At 41.8% G+C, this 25,753-nt stretch overlaps 1 protein-coding gene across 15 annotated transcripts in view; it reads right to left on the reverse strand.

Annotated features, from left to right (window-relative positions):
• Positions 1–703: 703 nt before the first annotated feature.
• CELF4 (CUGBP Elav-like family member 4) overlaps positions 704–25,753 on the reverse strand; it is a 974,578-nt gene continuing 949,528 nt past the window's right edge. For 14 of the 15 annotated variants that reach the window (XM_053294707.1, XM_053294709.1, XM_053294710.1 and 11 more), the window contains one exon: positions 704–2,924. The gene's annotated coding sequence lies outside the window, so the exon portion shown is untranslated. Of the gene's footprint in view, positions 2,925–5,412; positions 5,501–25,753 lie in introns of all 15 variants that reach the window. The other variant, XR_008315888.1, reaches the window with a different exon arrangement.

The raw sequence follows: 25,753 nt of genomic DNA on the forward strand, positions 1-25,753 counted from the left end.
GGCATAGGGGGAAAGGTTAGATCCCCCCCTCCCCCGTCCAGATCTGTCCTTCTATGGTTGCTTTTGGAGAGAGAGAAAGGAGCATCAGGAGTTCTAATAGCAAAACTCTCATGTCAATCCATCAAGTTCAGAAATGCTTATTCCCAGTTAAGCATGCATAAGATTACAGCTTCAGCACCTTCCAAGGTTCTGTACAGAGACCATTGCAGGAGCCAAGAAGGCTGTATACATTTTGATTATAAGCGCAATACCACAATTCTGCTAATGACCATTCTAAGATGAGGTGTTAGGGTTGCTCAGCTATCCCGGAGTTCCATCTGTTGAGCTAGCTGAATTGCACATAGTTGTTCCAAAGCCATCAAGAAGGCAACACTGAGTTTTGGTCTTTGTACTTATCAGCACAACCCCACCGTTAAACACGAAAATCAAACTGGTGTCTTGAATTGGGAGAGGCAGGATCTCTAATTTGTATGTACTGCTGTTTGATCTTCTAACCTACTAGGTTTAAGGTAAATCACCATGGAATACCAAGCAGAAGTTAAATGAAACAGTGCCATTAATTCAATCCATTGAGATATGTTTTATATAACAAAGGGATTTGTTCTGATACTCAAACAATGTATATTAATGAAATAGCCAAAAGAGATTCATTTGGTTCTCAAAGCAAACACATTAAGGGGGAAAAGAACGATTGAGAAGTACCTTTTTTTTCTTTAAACTGTGCTTTATTTAGGGCTAAGCTGGTAAGCGTCATTCAATAATTACAGAAGATTACAAGGAGTTTTAGGGAATTGAGAATCAGAGAGCAGTTGTCTGGAACTGCAGCGGCATTTTACACACCTAGATACGGGCTTGTTTCAGGGGTCTTATCCCAGCCAAACAACCAGAGAAAACCAGGGGGTGTTTAGCCAGCATGAAGACTTCAAAATCAGGCCCAACAGGGAGAAAGACAGAAAGAAAGAACATTTTAAATAAAAGAAAATCCCCCAAATCTACCCAAAAGGCAAACAAGGAATTATTCAGAAAGAACCATGTCATTTTTCTCAATCCAATAAAAAGGAATGAGGGAATAAAAAAAACCTTAAAATCAAGTCTTAACACAGTGGAAATAAATTATAATAAATATGATATACTTTAAAATATATGTGTTCTTAAATAATTCATTGTTTCTATTTTTCTGATTCAGATTTTAAAGCAACTTCTTTTTTTAACTGCTCTAAAGTCATTTACCAAAGATAAATATCGTGCTTTCATTAAATAGTTTTTCCTTGATTTTTTTCTCTATCATTACAATTAAAAGTCCTACAAAATATGCAAATTTATTTACAGAAAAACAGAGCCAGCATCTTTTTTTAAACATCCCCCTGTTTTTCAAAATTCCTTGTAAACAGTTTCAGAAATTCTTCAAAGAGATTGCATTTTTGTAATTTTTTTGTTTTTGTTTTTTATTTTTTTTAATCTTTTTGTTTTTTTAAGATTAAGGTTCTAGGCTAAACCCCGCTCCCACCCCACCCCTGTCCTGAAGGATTCTAGAGCAAATATGGAAGCTACTGAAGCGAAAGATGATGGGAGGTTGCTGGCGACAGACAGCTCATGGAGACATGAAAGCGTCTTAGCTGTGGTTTTGTTTTCACCAAGTTCGAACCAACTTTGGATAGTTCGTAAGAAGACAGCCGTTAGTTTTCTGTTTTGCATTGTCTACAGGAATTGAGAATGTTGTTTTGTTTGCTTATTAGTTTATTTTATTTATTACTAGCTGGAATGCTTGCAGTTAAAAAAGCTGCCCAGTTAAGCCATCTTCTCCTTTGCCCCCCCTCCCTCCCCTCAATAAGACACAGCTTCCAACAGCAGTTGGTTGAGAGCAGGAACTGATTTCAATCTAAACTCTACAAAGGTTACAGTTCTACAACATCTTTGTTTGTTTTTAGCATTAATGCTAACTTCTATGTATATTTTTTTGCTTTTTTTTCTTTTTTATGTTTTCTAATCCTCCCCCCACCCCATTATATAGGTATTTTAAACTTTTTCATTTTTAAATTCTGTACAACTATTAGGATTTTAGGGGGGGGGGAGTCAGAAGCATTTACACACCTGTTTTCTTTGTAATTCATATCAGCCTTCTTTTCCTTCTCATTGACTTTCCAGTCCACTGATCTGTGTATTCATTTTTTCCCTTTTTGCTTTTCATAGGTACCCACCTTAACATGTCCCTTTTAATCACTCAATCCATACATATTATACAGAAAACCATATGAAAGTTTTATAGACTCTAATTAATGTATAACCAAAGATCCTCCCGAAGTATCAAAGAACTATTATCTTGCCATTTTTTAAAAGCATTTAAGCATTTTTTTTTCAGTTTTTACATATTTCATATAATTGCTCTCAAAAACTGTTATAGGAACAGCTCAAGAGAAAAGGAAAGAACTTCTGTAATTTACATACAGCTACAAGTCTGCAATAAAAAGTTATGTCCTTTGGTCCCTATATAGCTAAGGAATGACAGATAAAGATGCTTAGTGACTAGTGCCATGGGGTATCCATAGCAACCGCATCCCTGGTGGCAAACAGGCACTCCTTTGTCAGTATCAAGGTTTGCATTTCCTGTTTGGAGAAAAGCCTCTGTGGTGACATCAGTTTATCTGCAGAAATCCTAGTCGATCTTGCTCCTGGTGTGATTTTTGTTTGTTTGTTGTTGGTTATGTTTTAGTTTCAAGCATATGTTCTTCGAACCCAGCTGACGTGACTTTTCTTGAAGAAATGTTACAGTCTCAACAATCAGAAAGAGAGTAAGTCTGACGTCTTCAGCTTGACTGATATTTGCTGATATGTTAAAGGTGTAATCCAACAGTTCTCGTTCCTATATATATTTATTTAATATATATATATATATTTCTCTAAATGTGGCCCATTCAGCTGATGCCCTAAAAAGAGATGAAGAAGACCATTGCAGATTAAATTAACACAGGCTTACCAAACAAGAAAAGAAAAGAAAAAAGGAAGAATTAAAGACAGAGAAAACTGACACGGGAAGAGAGGATTAAAAGAGCATACCTAAAAAACAGATAAGAAAAGAAAATTTAGAAGAACACCTGTTCCCAAGACAATCTTGCTCCCATTGTGGAAACTAAATACAAATTTGGCCCATGGGTTCAGGATCAGACCTCTAAACTGCTTTGTAACATTTAAAGAAAATCACATGATCCATCTCCCATTAATGGTGCCATATTTTCCTGAGTACTGACTGCAAGGTACTCCTGATCATAATGTAATCTGAAATGTTTCTTGCACTTCAGAAATAACAGCACTGTGTGATGCTATGCATATATGCACAGCCTGATCCGCATTGCTCCTTGCCTGTGTGAGAGCCTCAAAGTCGTCCCGGAGCTGATGCTTGAGCTGAGTCTTCCCCATTCACTTCCAAGTCAAAGACAGCTCCAGAGATGCATCCTTACTGCAGATGGGAAGCTGCTGACAACATCAAAGTGAGTGTGGAGATCTGCCCTGGTAGGAACTCTTTCTTGTGTATCACTACAGCCTTGTCCTGGAGCCTTGGGCTGGGCACTGGGGATCTCCCATTTCCTTGGTTCTCTGCCATTATCTTTTTAAAAGTCTCACATTTCTACATTTGCCAAATATCAGGGTGCTTCCACATTAAGATTTCAAATTAAGGGAGCATTCCCCAAAGTCGCTCCTGTAAGCGTAATGTATGAAAAACCCTCCAAGACTCATGTGTAAAACTGACCAGTGTACACTGAACATGTCACAGCGCTCTGGAGTTACATAGGCTTCCTCAAAAGTAGCCAGCTGTGCCCAACCTCCCCACCTTAAATAAACTATGTTCCACTGGAATGACTTTCAGGAACATCCCAGTAGGGTTTTTGTTGTTGTTTAAAAGCAAAGCAACGCTCCTCCACTTTTGCCCTTGGCAACTTCCTTCCTCCCCCCCCCCACTTTCCTTTTCATTTTCCGGTCATTAAAGACCTACGGGGCCAGGTACTGTTTCTGGTGTTTGGGTCTATCAGCATCTGACAAGCCTATGTGTTGCTATCCCCAATTATGATCTACTTTTGTGAGCTCCTGCATCAGGTAAGGAAAATCTGTCCTATATTTCCATAGTTCTCTCTAACTTTCCATGGATAGCTAGCTGCCAATAAAGTATTTTCCTTTGCGAATGGCAGAAAGAAACACTTTGAACAGGTGATTTGGAAAAATAAAATTGCCTGAGTTGGAGCAAACTTCCTCTCTCTCTCTCTCTGCAATAAAATAAACGTAACAAATGTAAAGCTAACATTTCTTTAAAAAAATTTAATCACGATCCAACTAAACTTGACATTTAAGGAGGATGCTTAATCATTGCGGATTAGCTCTTATCTCTTGCTAGCAAGCAGGTTTCTCTTCTTATACACTTGGCGATTTATTACATCAAGAAACTTAGAAACCGCCAAAGCTCCTCTCTGGTGGAGAAGGTGTCATGCGTTATATCAAACCATGCCGGCAGGTTTTCCACACTGTTGATTGAACAAACAGCAAACCGTACACAGCGGTCTAAACAATTACAACACCAAAAACAATAAGGAGAAGAATAGAAGAAGAAATCAAAAAAGGAAAACACTCATCCAGGACCCTTTTTCAGTTGGAACCAAACAAAAGAAAAAATGCATTTGACTTTTGAATCAGGATTTTTTTTTCTCCCCCCCATGACATGCCCTCCCTCTCCCCTAAAACAATGGATTTAGTGAGAGTTATTGTACTACAAAACCTTAAAATTTACAATTCTGATAAGGCACGTAAGAAGCCGCAGGTTTTATTTTCTAGCTTGCTTTGGAATATAGCTATTTTTCTTTTGTAAAACAACTATGATTAACTATTTGAATTTTGGAGAGGGATTTGAAATATCTTAAGGAAGAAAGAAAGAAGAAAATCAATTGAAAAAGGCCCCCAATTATCCATTTAAAAACACAAGATTTTAGAGTGCAAAAATACCAATCACACATTTTTCCTGTTTCCTTTTTACTACAAATTATTCATACATTTATAACAATCCCATTTTTTTCTAAAGAAATAAGAATTCATGTTTTTCCCCCTTCCGTGTGATATCTAAAGAAGCATAAACCGCTGAACAAGAAATTAAACAACAAAGAAACCACTGCAAGCACTAAAGAAAACAAACAAATCATAATTATAAAAATAAAAATGAGCACAGCAATAAAAAACCGTGGCAGCACAAAAGTCAAGAAAGGCACATGTGATCATGACTGGCCAATCATCAACTGATACAACATCCAAGAAAAAAATGCTTCAATCACGGCACCTGCACGAAACTTGACGGCATGTCATGCAACCAATTCTTAGCTTTGTTACATGGCGCCATCATGTCACACTTTCAACTTCGAGTTGATTTGAACTTACGGACTGGGGGACTGTATTCTCCACTTTCCTGTCATTACGTGAACTTTTTTCCTAGCTCAGCGCGAGACTGTGGTGGATTTGACTGGCTCTTGGTTGGTTTTGTTGGAATTTGATTGAATGACAAAAGAAGAAAAGATTTTTTTATATATATATATTTATATTTATATATAGTTTGGAAAAAAGGGGGGAGGTGGGAAGGAAGATATAGATTAAAACAAAAAACTATAAAATTTAAAAAAGAAAAAAAAATTAAGCACCAAACACAACATTGTTCAAAGAAGCTCTAATGAACACACAGTTGAATGAGGAAAAAAAGAGAGAAAAGAAACAGGAAATGGAAATTAGAAGGAATAAATAAAGAAGGAATGGAGGAGGCCTAGCAAGAGACACAACGACATATACACACAGTTCATGTGGACACATAATAAACAGTGACCATTAACAGAACAATATGTCGTGGCAGCTGGAAGAAGCATGCATTGGATGGATGACAGCAGACGTCGATAAATTGGTTTGCAAAGTCTGGAAAATATATTGGCTGCCAACCACCCCAATTGGTTTAAAAACAATCCTTTCCCATCCATGCCCATATTTGCAGGCCTGAATTGGATGGGAACTTTCTATTTAAACTGGGGACTCTGCCCCCCAGCTCGACTGTTACTCCTTCTCTGATGGGGCCTTGGATTGAGCTTAGACCTGATGTTTCTTTCATCCAAAGGTGTAAAGAAATCAAAGAGGAAAACAGTGTTGAATATGATGGATATGCCTGCCTAGAGCAAAGTTTATGTAGGAGATTGATGTGAAATCCAATCAGAGTTTGACCACCAAGTACAGCAAGGCTTCAGACAGCTTCCCCAAGCCTAGAACTTCATTTCACCTTAAGTTTCTTTCTTCACCCATGTTCATTTTCTTCTCACAGCTGGCTTCACACTCTCTTCTTGATAATAAAGTCATATGTGCAGGGTCCTTCCTTCACAACCAGGCTCTATGGTTCCTGGTCACGAGGCTTCTTAAAGCCAGTGGATCCCACACCCTTGAGAGAACTTATGGGCACCAGAGGCTCATGGTTCATGGCTCCCTCCAGATGGGGGCTGAGTATTGTGACACAGCCTATCCCCCCACTATTTGAGAAGCGGATTGAACCAAACAATCTGGATACAGGTTGAGCCATTCACAAGATGGGTTCAACACGTACAACCACCCTGTAAAACATGGCTGTTTTCAGGGTGAAAATGTAGGAACCCACTACAACCAACAGCAGTTCGTTGAGATGGAATAAGTATTTTTCATCTCATGAAAAAGCTCCTTGTGCTGGTCTAACATATTCTCCCCCTCCCAACATGCCCCACTATCACCCATGTGCTAAGGATGCAATGACAGTTTCATAATTACCTTAAGACTGATTCATATAATTGTGACAATTGAAAAGAAACATTTTAAACATCTGAGAGTAACTTAGATGGCTATGAAAATCACCTGTGGCAAAGCATCTCTTAAGACTTGGGATGGTGGGAAGATGTGCCACTTGATGGAGACTCATTTTGCAAAGTACTTTTTGCTAGTGTGGACAGTCTGTAGATGGGAGACTGCAGGACATGAACTATCCCCTGACCCCTGGCATCCCAAGAAGGCCAACAAGACCCATCTTTTCAGCCTGGATTTTAATAATATATAATTGGTTTTAAATGGTTTAAAAATGAGTTTTATGTTAATATTTTAACTTCTTTTATTTTATGTTTTCTGTTAAATCTTAAATGGTTTGAATGTTTGATGTAAACCATCCTGAGCTGTTCTAGGATGGGCAGAATATAAATGAAATGAAATCAAATGTTGATGGTTTGGGGCCTGCTCTGTGGCAGCTCCTGCTTCCTTGTTGTGGACTAGGGGCTTACCGTGCAAGGGGTTGCGGGCTGCTTGAACACAGCCTGTGTCTCTGTGTGCACGTGAACAGCTGCAAAGAGGCTGTGCTGTAGAGCAGGAGTGATTAGCGGTAAGCTATTTGCAAACTATTTTGCAAAACAAGTCTCCATGCACACAGTTGTGTATTGCATCACCCATTAAAAACAATGGACGGTGTGCAGCTCCGTGTATGAAGCCCTTACTGCTGAGTGCTGCTGCCCTGTTATAAAGCTTCACTGCAGCTGCTTACAGACGTTCAGGGGTGCGGATGGTGTTCAAGCTGCCTATGTCCCCTGGTAAGACAGGGGTAAAAAAAAAAGGGGGGGGGGGAGATTGTGCCGCTGAGTTGGTGTTGACTCCTGGCAACCACAGAAGCATGTGGTTTTCTTGGTAGAATATAGAAGGGGTTTACCATTGCCTCTTCCCATGCAGTATTAGATGATGCCTTTCAGCACATTCCTATAGCGCTGCTGCCCGATATGGTGTTTCCCATAGTTGGGAAACATACCAGCGGGGATTCGAACTGAAAGCCTCTTGCTTCCCAGGCAAGTTGCTTCCCTGCTGCGTCATTAGGTGGCTAAGCCAGGTAAGCAGCTGCAAAAGAAGAAAGGGCTCCTGTCGCTTTCATACTTGTGTGGAAGAATCATGTAGGGGTGTGAAAAGCTGCATCTGCTTAAGCTCCCTCAGCTACTAAAAGTTGACATGCCCTGTCCTCCTTTGCAGCTGGGCACTGAAATGTCATCACAATCCCTGAGAGCCAGTTTCTGTGCGGCCCCTATGCAGTTGAAGAAGACTCTTGTTTCCATTAGATTGGGAGACTGGGACGGAACACCCCAAAACTGGCTTCTTGGCCTGTCCTGAGGGTTCTTCTATTATAACATTAGCAAGGTGGCCTCCTCTAAGTTCTCACTAACCGGAGAAAAAAGGGGGATTTTGCATGCTAGGGAGAGCATAAAATTAACCACAATTATGAAAATCCCAGGGCTCAATGATAGAAATGTCACCAAAACCGGACTCCCTTCTAAACTGAACCCCCTGATGGAGCAGTAGGGAAATAATGGTAAACACATTGCTCAGCTTAACGTTGGATACTCTCTCCCTAACGTGCACCACCATATTCTCAACCGCCTCTGTACTGAGGGCCATAAATGAACCAGCAGGGGCTGCACGTTCCTTGCAAAGGCTCAAGGTGACAGACCATAAAGGTAAAGGTAAAGTGTGCCCTCGAGTCGGTGTCGACTCCTGGCACCCACAGAGCCCTGTGGCTCTTTGGTAGAATACAGGAGGGGTTGACCATTGCTTCCTCCTGTGCAGTATGAGATGATGCCTTTCAGCGTCTTCCTATATCGCTGCTGCCCACAGTGTGGGAAGCATCCCAGTGGGGATTTGAACCGGCAACCTTCTGCTTGTTAGTCGAGCATTTCCTCGCTGCCCCACTTAGATCATACTACTGAGTTTTTGAACTTCCAGTTTAGCATTTCTGTAGCATCCTGGGCAAGGGGAAAATATCTTACCATCGATGTACCTGTATTCAGACAACCTTCCATCATCCAGATCTGAGGATTCAGATAGACTTTTGTCTGCCACCATGTCTATGGGTTAAGAATCTGCTTCAATGCATCACATCTTTAACCCCCACCCCACCCCCCAACAAACCAAAATTGTGTTAAATCTAAGACCATATTCAGTAGCTCACAGCTAGGCCTGGGTATGCAGAAACAAGTTAACTCTAATCTTGCGACACTCAATTAGCACGTCGGATATTTTATTATTATTTTTTGCCTGCAGCTTCAAATTACCTTCAAGGTGTACAGCACAATTAACTAAAAATATTTCTTGACTCATTTTTAATTGCACTAAAACTAGGATGCACCTCCAGCTAGGAAGAGTAAGGTGAAAATTGATGTCCCCATATGTTTAAGATTGATTGAAGCCTGAGATCACTCAATAAGCTTTCATAGACCTATTAATTATTAAACTTTTATTAATTTCTTTTTACATTAAAAAAAAAAACCCAAAGCCCCACTTTGTATGATGTTCTTGGAATTTAATAATGGCATCAGTGACGCTAGGGCTCGTGTTAGAAGGAAATTCAGCACAATTTGTTGGACCTTTTGCATCTACAACAATTAAAAAATACTTTTAGACTGATGCTCCCAGTTATGTGAATAATAATAATAATAATAATAATAATAATAATAATAATAATAATAATTCGATTTCTATACCGCCCTTCCAAAAATGGCTCAGGGCGGTTTACAAAGATAAATAACAAATAAGATGGCTCCCTGTCCCCAAAGGGCTCACATTCTAAAAAGAAACATAAGACACACACCAGCAACAGTCACTGGAAGTACTGTGCTGGGGGTGGATAGGGCCAGTTACTCTCCCCCTGCTAAATAAAGAGAATCACCACGGTAAAAGGTGCCTCTTTGCCCAGTTAGCAGGGTCAGGAATAATGCGATAGAGGCCACTTTCTTTGCTGGCAAGTGGGCCCAACTAAGTATCTACATTCCCTTTATCTGCCAGGAAAACAAAGCCTAATGGTGGACAGGCACACATGTACATAAGAACATAAGAACAGCCCTGCTGGAGCAGGCCCAAGGAGGCCCATCTAGTCCAGCATCCTGTCACACATAGTGGCCCACCAGATGCCGCTGAAAGCCACAGGCAGGAGTTGAGGGCATGCCCTCTCTTCTGCTGTTACTCCCCCGCAACTGGTACTCAGAGGCATCCTGCCTTGGACGCTGGAGGTGGCCTGGCTAGTAGCTGTTGATAGACTTCTCCTCCATAAAGTTATACAAACCCCTCTTAAAGCCATCCAGGCTGTTGGCTGTCACCACATCTTGTGACGGAGAATTCCACAAGTTGATTATGCATTATATGAAAAAGTACTTCCGTTTGCTGGTCCTAAATTTCCCGGCAATCAATTTCATGGGATGACCCCTGGTTCTAGTGTTATATGAGAGGGAAGAATTCCTCTCTATCCACTTTCTCCACACCATGTATGATTTTATAGACCTCTATCATGTCTCCCCGCAGTCGTCTTTTTTCTAAGCTAAAAAGCCCCAGGTGTTGTAGTCTTGCCTCATAAGGATGGTGCTCTAGGCCCCTGATCATCTTGGTTGCCCTCTTCTGCACCTTTTCCAGTTCTACAATGTCCTTTTTAAGATCTGGTGACCAGAATTGTACGCAGTACTCCAAGTGTGGTCGCACCATAGTTTTGTATAAGGGCATTATAATGTTAGCCATTTTATTTTCAACCCCCTTCCTAATGGTCCCTAGCATGGAATTGGCCTTTTTCACAGCTGCTGCACATTAAGTATCTATAACTTATTAGCAACCTATCAGTAAATAATACACATGATCTCTGACTGGACTGGGCTTGATAAGAAGGCATGAAAAAAGGGCTGAGACAGAAAATGCTCACTCAAAAGGAAAAAAAATCCAAAAACTCAGACAACGTTAGTAACAGAATAAATACAACTCCCAATTAAAACTTGGCTACCCTATTCTTACTCAAATGAACAAAAAGCCACCGCAAAGTAGTGCTATAGCAAGCATGGTCCAGACCTGTTTCTGGAACAATGACGTTTGCAGCAGGATTGATCCTCCTGTGTAGCTTGATATATGAGAAGAGGCCATAACTCAACTATTGAGCAAGTACCTTGCATGTATGCATGCTTAGGATTTCAGGTAACAGGACTGGGAAAGATCTCTGCCTGAGACCTACTGTCAGCCCAGCCTGACCAGCAGTGGGTTTCCAAGATCAGTCAGAGTAGATAATACGGGCTGACATGCAGAGCATGGTCACATTGGTGCAGCAAGAGAGTAGCCGAACAGAACTTCCCAACTAACTGCAAAAGTGCAGCACCCTTGCCTTCCCCAGGAAAACCCCCAAAATATGTCCCCAAGGGCTGTGCAACTCTCAGGGACATATTTACAGGTGACACAGAGGGCTTAAGGGGAGGGTGTTTCCTCACTGCACCGGTTCTGTTAGTGAAGGAGTTCTGTTAGGCTGCTCTCTGGCTGCATCCTCATTCTGTATGTCAGCCATTGTGTTTGGAGCCAGGCACAAAGCCTTTCCCAGCATCTTCTGCCTCAGAACCTTTTTAAGCAGAGATGCTAGGGATTGGACCAGGGGCCTTTTCCATGCAAAGCAGGTGCTCTCACTGAGCTACAGCCTCTTCCCTCCACTGTTTGCCAGTGGAAGACATCCATATGACCATCTGCATATCACAGAGTGCTACATGGTCAAGTGATGGACATGGAAGTGTGAATTAGCTGTAACCTGGAGTGCCCCCCCCTCTCCCTCTCCCTCTCTCTCTTCCTCCCTCCTTCTCCCTCCCTCCCTTCCCCTCTCCCCGCTCAAATCTAGTCTTTAAAAAATGGTCACAGACGCCAGTCTTCAAATACAAATATTTTTCAGATTTTCCTAATTGCAGTACCCTACTAGCAAAGAGGAACAAGCTAGCTCTCAAGTTGAACCATTTCCCCAATTCACAGATAAGGACCAGGATTAGGTGTACAAGAAACCCTCAGCAGCACCACTCCCACCGCCACTAGATCCATACCTTTGACATGGATATAATCAGTGGGTCTGTCGGAATGCAGATAGCACGCCTGCGTCCATGAGAGAAACTCAGGGAACTGATTAAAGAGGTTGAAGGGGAAGAGGGGGACAAATCACTTCACAGCTAGGCCACCCTCAACCAGGAAAGGTGACTGACACTGCGTGCTACTCTAATCAGCACGGAAAGCTTATGAGGTCAAGGTCTCCCTCCTTCTCCATTATTCTTTTCAACTTTTTTTGTTTGGGACTTCAGGGCTGCCCTTGTTAGCTCATAAATATTTAATACACCCCCTAGAAACAATTCCCAGTGAAATATCCCAAGAGGGAGACAGAGCAGGAGAGGAAAAGGCCCTACAAAAACAAAATGGCAGACTCATCCACCTCAAAGACTGTCTCATAGGTCAGAACCCAACGCACCAAGGCTCAGCTAACTTGAGCCTTTATGAAAAGGCATGTGGGGGAAGCAGCCAGGAGATAGCCAACAAATGAAGTCACTCCTCTTCGTGATCCTGGCGTCTTGCAAAGTTGCCTGTCCCTTCACCACAGTTCATACGTCCCACCTTCATACCCAACCACCTTGACACTAGGAAAGCTATCTTGACACTGGGGGGCGGGGGGGGGGAAGCATGTCTCCTGGGAGTTCCAGGCTACATGTGGTTTCATGGGCAGGAAGGGAAGCACTTTGGGAGCAGCACTTTTTGCCAGGGATTGGATAAGAAACCTCTTGCTATATTCTGAAAATTCACCATTTGGAATACAACATTCATGGGTGTGAAGTAAGCCTCAGTGGGGTAGGGAGGGCACAGGTGGCCTGTGTTTTCATGGGTAGGAGACTCCCACTGCTAGAGCCTTCCACTCCTCCATGACTTCCCTCAGGGTGATCTCTCTCTCTCTCTCTCTCTCTCTCTCTCACACACACACACACACACACACACACACACACAGTATGGCAGCCCCAGGAGGGCCTGGCCAGGGGGTGAGGGGTCAGTGAAGTGACCCCAGAGAGAGGTGAGGCAGTCCTGGAGGCAGGAGGGTGCAGGTTCTTCAGACCCATGCACTCTCTTATTGCTCTGCCCCTAGTAAGCCTGTAGAAAATGAGGACCATGGTAGCATTTCACGGATGTGGGTCAGAGGAAGGCTGGAGACTGCAGTATGTGTGCCTGCAGCATCCCCACCCTCCATATTCCTGGAGGTGTATAGCTGCTTGCTAATATGCACCTTTGCAAAAAGATCCATGCTTTAAATGGGCTACACTTTGTTAGTAATTAACAATGCTGATGAAATTTATAATAACAGGCTCAGAATACGATTCTTCCCAGAGTGAAATACTCAATTGGATTGTGACTCAAGCTTCCTTGCCCTAAAATGCTTACTCTGTCCATAATTAAAATTGAGATATACCCCCGAAAAGTATGCTGATTTTGCGTCTGTGTTATTGGCATTTGTCATCCATTTGGATGCACTTGTAGCATCCAAAGCCAGTAGTCATTGCTAGCTGGTGTTCCAGTGTTTAAAACCTTAAGCTCAAACTGTCCTTGATAGCTGAAGTTGGCTTGGAAGCTTAAAATGGGACTGCATTTAAAGAGCAGTATCTTGGCTCCTGGATAGGCTGTTGTCTTGGGGATGTCATGTACTGTCTGTGTCTGGCCAGGGCTAGGGGAGGTGGAACTGTGCCTCCTCTTTCTCAAGCTTGGGCCCCGAGACCATGGACAATTCCCTGGAAGTTAACATAAAGGCTGTTGTGTGTTTCATAGTTGCTTGTTTTGTTTGTTCATGTGGATGTGTAAGCCTTCTAGTAAGACTGAGCTGGAAGTTCTCTGCGGAAACATTTCCGCTAGAAATGGGGTCAGGCAAAAGGTGCCCCAATGTCCCCTGCCCCTTCAGCTTACCCCCCTTTTTTGGTCACCCACTTTTTTGCTGGTGGTAGCACCACACCCAATGGTGGCAACAGCACTCTTACCTGAGTGTCTGCCATTTTTCCTACCCAGACATATCTTTCGAACAAGGGTATGTGATGACATAGCCTCACATAGCCTTGTGTCCACATTAGATACAACATTCCAAGGCGATTTAGGAACATCGGAACATAGGAACACAGGAAGCTGCCATATACCGAGTCAGAGCATTGGTCTATCTAGCTCAGTATTGTCGACACAGACTGGCAGCGGCTCCTCCAAGGTTGCAGGCAGGAATCTCTCTCAGCCCTATCTTGGAGAAGCCAGGGAGGGAACTTGGAACCAGAGCGGCTCCATCCCCTGAGGGGAATATCTTCCAGTGCTCACACATCAAGTCTCCCATTCATATGCAACCAGAGCAGACCCTGCTTAGCTAAGGGGACAAGTCATGCTTGTTACTACAACACCAGCTCTCCTCTCTAATATGGGTAGAAAACATGGTGACCACCAGCCAGTGGGAGGAGCGCCACTGCAGGCACGTTCAGCTGAATTTCATACCCAGAAAATCCCTTCAGGGCTTGCAAACAGAGCAGTGGATTGGTGGGGGACACACTTTCTCCAGCACTTCTCCTGGACCACTCTCAGCTTTGGGCTTGGGTCTAGGGAACATGCTTTCTTCCGTCACCTCCAGACTGCCATATTCCCAAGTAGTACTGCAAGAATGTGCAGCACACACACACACAAAACACTGAAAGCGAGTTTAGAACCCTCAACAAGGCAATCTTTCAAATGTTTGGTGATTTTGCAGCCCAATTATGATCTGCGCTGAGAGGAGTTTGCACATCAATACTAGCGATCATACCCTAGCAGTGACCCAATACTTTCTTTGGGGAGGCTTGCCTGCCACCTTTGAGAACCAGGCGTCCAATTCATTTGTTCAGAGAAGACCTCTCCTGTCATATTAACCTGGAATTTTTGGTTGTGATACAGGACAGATCAAGAAAAATGGCTAACTTTCCCCCCGACAGATTTTGAGAAACGAGGGCATTGTCTGCAGTGTGGGCCTTTTTGATGGATTCTCCCTCAGCCAAACGAAATTAAGTTTTCAGCAAACAAGCCCCAGTTCTGCGGTGCCGGCAGAACAAATGACGGCTGATAATTGCCAGCTCCTTTTGCTTATTCTTTGCTCTGTTCACTCCATCAGTCTCTCCAGATTATATTTTCAGCTGAGTTTAATGAACGTCATTTATTAAACTAACACCAGGGTTCTGCTCTGGCCTCAGACAGATGTGTTCGCTAATATGAATCATTCCTTTAAATTGGATTATTCTGATTGAAAACAGATCCCCGCCACTCCATGGAAGGCAAACAAACCGGCTGGCTTGCCTCCGGTCGTGACAATAATCAGGTTGCGCTCATTAAAAGCCCATCCCGATGCCGTCCACACCTGGGATGGAAGGGTGGTGCTATTACTGTTTCCTGTTGATACTCCACATACACAATAGAATCCATACAGCAAATGCACTTTTATCCAATCCCTACTAGTGCAATAGCTAAGCTCGCCCGGTTTAGGGATGGATATGCATCTGGTTCTTAGGTGCCTCATCATGGGGCAAAGTCAATCAGTTCTGTTTCCCACTTTGTCACCAGAAATTGTTCCTATTCTAATCGGTAACAAGGCGATAAATGTGTGTCTTGTTGCAGAGAGTTGACTTCAAAGAATAATGGCAGTGCTGATGAGCAGGATACAATTTTCTCACACAAATATACACTCACATCTACTGATTCATCCACTTAGACACTGTGACATTCATCGAATGAGCCTGAAGGGAATTGTGGGCGAAAGGCTGACTGGTTAGTTCACTCATCAGAAAAAGAAGTTTAAAGGTGCATCTTCATCACACATGCCAACTAGTTTTAACATGGTAGAACTGTCAGGGCCTCTCTCCAAGGAAACCTGGGAACTGTAGTTCTCTGAAGGGCTAAGGATTCTCAGCATCCTAATTAAACCCAGTTGGTTTTGTGAAGGCTCTAAATCTCTGTGTATGATGGAATTTAGTTTGCTTCACACCAGTCTCCCTGCTAAGATATAGCTGCTGATTTAGTTTGTGTTTTTCCTGGTATGTGTGCACATTTATGTGGTGTGTGCATATGTGTGTGTATATATCCCCTTAAACTCAAATATATATATATATATATATATATATATATATATATATATATATATATGCTTAAGATTATAAAGACTCAAATAAGCTTAGGAACATTGGAAGCTGCCTTCTACCATCAGACTCTTGGTCCAACGGGCCTTTTCCGTTGCTGCCCGGAGGCTTTGGAACACACTTCCTGCTGAAATAAGAGCCTCCCCATCTCTTACAACTTTTAAAAGGGCAGTCAAGATGCATTTGTGCACTCAGGCTTTTAATCAGATATTGTTTTAATTGTGTTTTAATAGTTTTAACTTCTTAATTTTAATTGCTGAAATGTTTTAATCTTTTATTGGCTGTTTTTGTTGTTTTGTAAACTGCCCAGAGAACTTGCGTCTTGGGCGGTATAGAAATGTATCTATATTATTAATTCTCCAAGACGAGCCATGCGTGGGAACATGGTAGAAAGGAGGTGACTGGCTGACAGAGTTTGCAAGCAGAAGCACCAGATTGGGCAGTGGGGATTCCATATGCAGACAGGAAGAAGGATCCTGTGAGAGCAGAAGCACCATGGCGATTGGGCAGTGGGGATTCCATATGCAGATAGAGAGGAGGAGCCTGATTTTTATTTTTTTTTAATATATAGGCCATCAGTGCCTCTGCAGCCATATATATATGCAGGCAGGGGTCTGCAAAAAGATGGGTCATGAGGGAGGAAAAAGCCCCTTCAGGAGAAGGAGGATGCCATTGTGTGAATTAGATGAGGAAACAAGATGAACAAGATCTGTTAACTCAGAGAGGGAGAGGGAGAAAAAACATGAAGGGAGAAAGAGTGGAACTCTTTCTGGCTCAGTATTGTCTACACAGACTGGCAGTGGCTTCTCCAAGGTTGCAGGCAGGAGTCTCTCTCAGCCCTATCTTGCAGATGCCAGGCAGGGAACTTGGAACCTTCTGCATGCAAGCATGCAGGTGCTCTTCCCAGAGTGGGCCCATCCCCTAAGGGGAATATGTTACAGTTCTCACATGTAATCTCCCATTCAAATGCAAACCAGAGTGAACCGTGCTTAGCAAAGGGGACAATTCATGCGTGCTCCCACAAGTTTCAGGAAGAAGGTCAACCACATCAAATCTTTTATCTGGGAGGACATTGTGTTTCTTTGGTAATGTGTTCTTTAGCACTGTGTCTCAGAGATGGAATACTGCCAAGGGGGTTGTGCTGTTATGTGAACACACACACAAAGGACCTGGGAAGGGAGGGATTGGTGTTTCCGCTGCCCCCCCTGCCCCAATATCCAAGCTTTCTAAAATAAATAAATTTGTTTATTTATTGGTGCTACTCTGAACACCAAAACAAATGGTGCTCAGAGTAGCTGAAGAGGAGGATGAAGCAGCACATGGAAGTTGCCTAGAAACTGCTGCAGTGATCTGTGGGGTTGGGCAACAGACAATTACTTCACCCCTGCTCTTCTCCCCTGTAGTGGGAAGCACAGCAGTGAGGATGGGAGCACACCAATCCCCAAAGATAAAAATTGGGAAGATCGAGGTGGTGGTGGGAGCTTTTCTTCATGAGTCTTAATTCCCCGGTACCAGAGACCTTCCTTACAACTTATATTTCTGGTTCCAAAGGTCTTACCAGAGTTCTTACTATATTTGTTCACTCTAAATGCAGCCGTTTTGGTCCCTTAAAGGAAACCGAAACCGAGTCACAATTATTAGGACCAACTATAAATGACACATCATTCAGCCAGCTTTTGAGTTTCACTTAACTCTTCCTTGGGCACAGTGTTTCAAAACTGAAAAGCTCTGTGTGTGCGTGTGTGCATGCACATGCGTGCGTTGTGGGCAAGTATTATGTTTTTGGTTCAGGGCATGCTAGAAGCAACCTCTGTCTCATGCTACTGCGTTATGATGATAACTTGGGAAGGTCTTTGAAGATTATAAGCAGGTGATAGCGAACTCACTGCAAAAGATCTAAGTTGCACCGAAGCAAGCTGAAACACAAAGGCGATGGATGCTCCCTGTTGGAAAATATAAATGCCAGTACTTATTTAAATTTGTATCTAGTGCTAATTGGAACTCAAAGGTCCCTTGTACATTAGAGAGCAGAAATAAAGAAAAACATGGTCAACCTTGCATTACAAAAGCTTGAGTTAAATGAGCCCCTGGTGGCGCAGTGGTAAAACTGCCGCCCTGTAACCAGAAGGTTACAAGTTCGATCCTGACCAGGGGCTCAAGGTTGACTCAGCCTTCCATCCTTCCGAGGTCGGTAAAATGAGTACCCAGAATGTTGGGGGGCAATATGCTAAATCATTGTAAACCGCTTAGAGAGCTCCGGCTATAGAGCGGTATATAAATGTAAGTGCTATTGCTATTGCTATTGCTAAATGTTAGACTATATACTAGGTATAATATCTCTCTCTACATAACTATATCTATATTTCTTTAGAAGCTTAAGCTTTGCTATACACTTGAATCTGATCATAATTGCTGTACACTAGGTATGTGCAGAACGTTCCGAGGTCAGAACGTTCTGCCTCAAAATGGGCCATTTAGAGTGTTCTGAGCTAGGAACAGAAAACCCATTGAAAAGGGGTCCTATTCCAAACTGAGAACAAAAGGATCTGCTCCGAGGTGAAACATCCCAACCCTGGTCCAACCACCATTTTGGATTCAAAATGGTGTTCTTCTGGCCGCTGTGCATTCAGGTTGCAAGATTTGATTTCATTTCCTGCATTTAAGGGGGCTTGTATCCAGGTTCACTTTTAAAAGAAACACAGGTACACTCGTTCACAGAAATGCATGCACGAGTGTACAAACATCCGTACAACATAATAAGGCTATGCTGAACAGTAGGAGTTGCACAAAACCCACGAAACACATTTTGTGTTCTGCTCCAGTAGTGTAATGGTCCCACCAGACTATTCCGCCTGCTATTTTGGATTCTAAAATGGGAGCTGGAATGTTCCAGCAGGACAGGGGTCATTCCGTCAGAACAAACACCTCGCCCAGTTATTCTGACAGAACACTTCACACATTTTGCGTTTCATTCCACGCTTGGAAGGGAATGCAAAATGTGTTTCGTGCACACCCCTTCTGTGCACACCCCTAATGTACACCATAGCCCTTATTCAGATATTATGTTGCACAGATGTTTGTACACTCATACTCATTTGTGTGTTTGAGTGTACCTATGTTTGATTTAAAAGTGCACCTGGATACAGGCCCCCTCAAATGCAGGAGACAGATAGGAAATCAAATGAAATCAAATCTTTATTACAGTCAATGGCCAGCTTCATATAGTGAATAATTACTATAAAATAACAGCAACAATTGTAACAGTAACAGCAAAGCCAGAAATTGTGCAAAGTATATAACAAAACTTTAATTTATATGCCAGCAATCAAGTTAGCCAGCGTGTAACTGACCGCAATACAGATAGGAAGCAGCTTGTATCCCAGTCAAACATAACATGTGAATAACTGAATTTGTGTGCAGATCTGTACCTGTGCAAACTGTACACTCATTGTCCAACATAATGTCTGAACAGAGCTTGCAGATTATTCAAATATGTGATTGTTGCATTTGATGTATCATATGACAGAATGGGGTACGTGAGGAGGAACAGTATGCCCGTGCCTTCGCAAATGGCAAGGAGGTCCATTGAAGGTGCTTACATGGACGGAAAGATCTGCAACTTGCTTTTTGTCATTCCTGCCAGTTCCTGTGGCAGTGTTACTCACCTCCTTCACCCTGCCCAAAGCGTAAATTTCAAGGCCACTGCAAATCTCAGTTTCTGTAACAACTGCTACTTATGCATTAAGGCAAGGGTTCCCAAACCAGGGCCCTCAGGTGTTTTTGGATGACAATCCCCAGCATTCCAATTTATTGCAGCTGGGGATGATGGGAGCTGGAGTTGCAACAAAACAGTTGGAGAGCCTTAAACTGACCACCTCTGAAGTAGAGGATCTTGGAAGCAAGAGGGAGATTACAGACCAATGGAGGAGAGTATCTTCTTTCTGACCCATTTGTCGAGGCTAAGATGTGACTTCAAATTTGATAGCACAAAAAGCTATTGATTGGTGGGAGAGAATGTATCTCAGCATAGAGATTTTTGTCTTTACGTGTTGACTGATCAGTTGTTGCTGGAGATTGTGGGAGTTGTAGTCCTATAACAGCTAGGATGGCCACCCTCATCTAAGAACTTTCTATCTGGAGTAGGCCTAGCCTCAGTTTCAAGGTCACTTGATCTTGGTGTACTGCTGGTTACTATTAATTAATTAGATTTTTATACCACCTCACCCAGACGGCTCTAGGCAGTTCACAAATATAAAAACAGATAGAAACCAAACAACTCCTTAACATTATATTTACTTCTGTCTTTTTGCTCAACTTGTCTCTGACCTCCGGCTTGCTGCTGGCTGCTGACTGTTTGCTTGGCTTGATCTGTGGGTGGCCACTGTGTGAAACAGGATGCTGGACTAGATGGGCCTTGGGCCTGATCCAGCAGCGCTGTTCTTATGGGTCTTCTTGGGCCCCAGCTTGCCGCTTGATTCCATCACCTGGTTTGTCCACCCAGTTTCATGTTAGAAGTGAGAATCCTAAAACTTCGCTCTTAGCACCGCAGTGACCTCTTCTGGCTACTAGAGGCAAGATGAGATGTTACTAGGTCTCTCTTGGTCAGTTATAGTCAGAATTATTCAGTTTTTAAAGGCTAGTGCCTGTTTCAGTATGTTGTTTTATGTGTCTCTCAATATGTGATGTTTTAGTTTCTTAAAAAATCTTTGTTTTTTGAACTCAACCTACTATCTTCAGATAATCTCTTAAACTTCGTTTCCACCAGAGCATACTCTGCTGTGTGGTGATTTTAATGTTTCTCCTCACACCCTTCAACAGGTTATAGGCCCAGAACTCTGAGCCTGGTGGACATAATTAGCCTGAATAGGGAAACAAGGTTTTCTCAGAAATGAAGATAGGACCAGAGCTGGTCTTCCGGGTGCAAGCATGAATTGTCCCCTTTACTAAGTGAGGGTCTGCCCTGGTTTGCATTTGAATGGGAGACTACATGTACAATATGAGCAATGTAAGCTATTCCCCTCAAGGGATGGGGACATTATAGGAAGAGTATTTGCATGCTTGCATGCAGAAAGTTCCAAGTTCCCTCCCTGGCTCCTCCAAGAGAGGGCTGAGAGAGACTCCGGCCTGCAACCTTGGAGAAGCCTCTGCCAGTCTGTGTAGAAAATACTGAGCTAGATGAACCAATGGTCTGACTCAGTATAAGGCAACTTCCTATGTTCCTATAAGAATTGAGAAGTTACAAGGTCCAGTTTTTGAACTATGGTCTTTCAAAATGGAGATGCCCCTAAAAAGCCATGGAATCAACAGGGTCTCATGCACAGAGCGCCTTGTCAGAGAAGGAGAAGGAAGATAAGCCTGGGACAGTGCAGATGATAAAGCCACAGGGCTAATTTATTAATCAATGAGTGACTCTATATTGGTGCATTTAAGGGAGAGGGCCTTTTTGGTGGTTGCACCCCATTTATGGAATAGCCTCCCCAGTGAGGTTCACCTGGCTTCATCACTTTGTTCTTTTAGATGCCAGGTAAAAACCTTTTTGTTCACACAGGCCTTTTAAATTCGAGCTTTTAAATCTGGGTGTTCAGATTTGTTCTGATTTTTAACTAATTTTAAAATGAGTTTTTAAGCTGTATTGTATTTTGTTTTTACCTCTTGTTTGTCTGTTATGATTTAATGTTATGTGTTTTTATTGTATGTTTTAATCCCCTGTTGCGACCTGCCCAGAGAACAGTTTGTTATGGGGCGGCTAACAAATAAAGTTGTTCCTTTTATTATCAGAGAGACTCTGGAGAAATTGTATGAAAGCAAGTCAGCTGTTTTCAAGGTGCATCAAGTTACAAAGATGTGTAATAAGAAACTAAAGGAGGGAGAGGATCTATCTAAGCATGTAAATGAGATGCTGGAAAATTTACGATAGCTGCAAGCACAGGGAGTAATTTTGCCTGATACAGTTCAGATTGGATTGTTATTGAATCATCTTCCTGAATATTTTGAACCTATTGGAAATGTATTGGAAACCAAAGATGATTTGAGTTTGGAGTTTGTACTAAACCGCTTGGAAGACTTCAACTTGTGCAGAGGCAATGGACAACAACTAAAGTCAAGTGAAGAAAATGTTTTTAAAACTTATCAAAAGAACAGAAAGTATGTTGTCTGTAGGAGTCTCAGACATATGAAGGCTCAATGTCCTCAGAACAAAGAATTTGCAAGGAAAAAGGAGGTGATACCTCTTCAAGAGGAGTGAGTCACGTAAGCATACAAGGAAAAATGCATGGAAGCAAGGAGAGAATAAGTCTGACAAATATAAAACATAAGTTGCTATTACAGAGAACAATTTAAAAGCTAGTTCTACAAAATGTAATACTGGAATTTGTATTGATTCAGGCACAACCAGCAATTTGATTAAAGAAAAAGAAAGATTTACTAAGTTGGACACAAATTATAAGGTCTCTGTTTTTCTAGCAGATGGGAAGCAGATATTTGCTGAAGTCAGAGGTACTGCAAGGCTACACTGCAAAGTGCAAAAAGGGAAAACAGTGAAACTGATTGTTGAGGATGCATTGTTTGTGCCCACACTTGAGTCCAGCCTGCTGTCAGTTAAATATGCCACAGAGAAGGTTATGAGATGAAATTCAAAGGAAAACATTGTTTTATCACAGATAAAGGTGAACTATTTATGAAAGTGACTTTACAAGAGAGTGGCCTATTTGAAGTGGATTATATAGATGAAGAGGCTGAAATTGCAAAGCAATGTTCACATTAAAAATGTTTGAATTTATGGCATAGAAGAATGGGACACAGAGAAGGTGGATCTAGCCAGAGGCCTGAATATAAATCACTGTAATGCAGAGTCCAAGTGCACGTGCTGTGTAAGGGCAAAGGGAACTAAACCCACCTTTTCTCAACACAGAGAAAGAGAAACACAGCAACCTCTTGAGCTGATACACAGTGGTATTTGTGGGCCCATGCAGATCAATTCATTAGGGGGAAACAAGTATATGTTAACTTCCATAGATGATGATTCAAGATTAGGGGTGTGCACAGACTGGTTGGAGCAGTTTGGTCAGAATTTGAACCAAATTCGGACTGAATGCGGATATGTAAACCAGTTCAGTCAAATTGATTGGCTTGGCCAGTTGGTTCAACGAACCAGTTTGAAGTAGTTCAAAGTGGTTTATGATTGAACCGTTCGAACTAGCTCAAACGGTTCACAGTGTTCTGGTTTGACCGTGAACCAGTTCTGCACATCCCTATTCAAGACACACATTTACTTATTTGATTAGTGAAAAGCACCAAGTTGAAAAATTGTAGGACTATGTTGCAAGAGTTTGCAATAAGTTTGGAAGGAAGCCTCAGTTTTTGAGATTATACAATGGAGGGGAATATGCAGGAAATTAGATAACCGAATAGCTGAAAAAGGAGGGCATTGCACATCAAATGTTAATGCCATATACTCCAGAACAAAATGGCATTGCAGAAAGAAAGAAAAAAGATCTTTAATAGAAATGGCTAGATGCATGCTGCTGGATGCAGGACTGCACAGTAAGTTTTGGGGAGAGGCAATTATGACTGCTACTTATTTACAATACAGACTGCCTACTAAAGTTATAAATACAACACCATTTGAACTTTGGCATGGAAAGAAACCTATTATGGAGCATATTAGAGTTTTTAGTTCAAAAGCATCTGGTGGGCCACTGTGAAACAGGATGCTGGACTAGATAGGCCTTGGGCCTAATCCAGCAGGGCTGTTCTTATGTTCTTACCAAAGTCTAAAAGAACCAAATTCAACTGCAGGTGTGATTAAGGGATATTAGTTTATTTATTTAACATATTTTTATACCACCCAAAACCCACATCTCTGGGCAGTTTAGTTGGATATGCACCATGATGTAAAGGGTATAGATTACTTGATCTTGCCAGAGAAATCATTAAAATGCATAATGTGGTGTATTTTGATTTAAAAAAAAGAAAAGATATTAAACTGGATTTTCAGATACAAAAAGAACTGGAACAAGAAAAATCAGTGAAAGAAGTTATGTTATGCTGGGGGGAAAAGAAAAGAAAAAAGAACATCTATGATGCGTTCTAATTTTTCATGGTTAGAAAAATTATTTGTGGGTTTGGCAACCTCCAGTTTCATGTTATATGTGAATGCGGCCATTAAGGCTCAGTCAGAGATAAGGTGCTCTGCAAGAACCAAGTGTTCCAGCAAAAAGACTCTCGTATATTATTAGAGAAGAAAATGTGCAAGAGCCTAGTACGTGGGAGGATACTGATAAAATGCCAGCTGATTAAGCTTGCTATGGAGAAATGCTTTAGAAGAAGATAGCCAATCTCTCCATAAGAATAATACTTGGATACTTATGGAGCTGCCTATGGAAAGAAAAACTGTAGGGTACAAATGGTGAAGCATGATGCAGAGGGAGATGCCAATGCTATAAAGCAAGGCTAGTAGTGAAAGGATATTTTCAGAAATATGGTCATGATTATGATGAAACTTTCCCATAGTGGTAAAACACTCTTCTGTAAGAATGCTTCTTTGTATTGTAGTGGTGAGGAAAATGTATGTAGACCACTGAGATGTCAAAACTGCATTTATTACATGGTGAAGTTAAGGAGGACATTTACATGGAGCAACCACCAGGATTTGAGGAACCTGGTAAGGAGGGATTTATGTGTAAGCTCCAAAAGAGCATTTATGGTCTAAAGCAAGCAGCAAAAGCCTGGAATGCAAAGCTAAATCAGTTGCTAGCTAAACAAGGAAAAGCTGACTCTTGTCTTTGTTCAAGGTTTAGAAATAATAGATGGACTTACATTCTAATATATGTTGATGATCTGATTGTTGTCAAAACAGAGAAGATAGTGATGAGATTGTAAATCATTTAAACAAAGAAATAGAAGTAAAGCAACTAGGGAACATTTCCTATTATTTTGGTATACAAATAGAAATAGAAAAAGATGGAGGTTATCATCTTAATCAGAAATAAAATATAAAAGACTTGTTAGAATGTCTGGGTCCTACAGATGATAAGGCAGTCAGCACTCCAATGAAAGCTAACTTCCTCAAGCAAGATACAAACAATGAGCTTCTTCCAGACAATGGGCAATATAGGAGAGAAATTGGGAAACTTCTACATATTGTTACAGTAAGAAGACTAGATGTTACAGGAGCTGTGGGAATTTTAAGCAGAAAAGTGAGTAGACTCACTAAAAATGACTGGATTGCAGTTAAAAGACTGGATAGGTACCTTAAAGGTACAGCTCACCTAAAACTTAAATTGCCTGCAAGGAGTAATCCTAGACTAGTGGGTTATATGGGTGCAGACGGGGCTGAAGACAGAATCGATCATAAATCTACCTGTTCTTTTATGGAGACGGAGTGATTATTTGGTGCAGTAGAAAGCAAAATACTGTGTTTCTTTCCTCTATGGAAGCAGAATATGTGTCAGCCACTCAGGCTTGGCAGGAGATGGCATGGATACACAAACTGTTGCAGGACTTTGGAGTTGATGAACCAGAAACAACTGAATTGTTTGAGGACAAAGTTGTATTTTGCTTTCAGAAACGGAGAAGACAAAACCCAGCACAAAGCATATTGAGACAAAATAACATTATGTACATGATGTACAAGAAAAGGGTCTCTTGGAGTTGAAATACTGCCCAGTGGAGGTTAGCAGGTTAGCAGATGTCCTCACAAAGCCATTGCCAATGCAGTTTTCTTGCATTGCAAGAAATGATGGGAATAGTTG

The sequence above is a fragment of the Hemicordylus capensis genome, chromosome 2 (genome assembly GCF_027244095.1).
Source record: "Hemicordylus capensis ecotype Gifberg chromosome 2, rHemCap1.1.pri, whole genome shotgun sequence".
Taxonomy (NCBI): Eukaryota; Metazoa; Chordata; class Lepidosauria; order Squamata; family Cordylidae; genus Hemicordylus; species Hemicordylus capensis.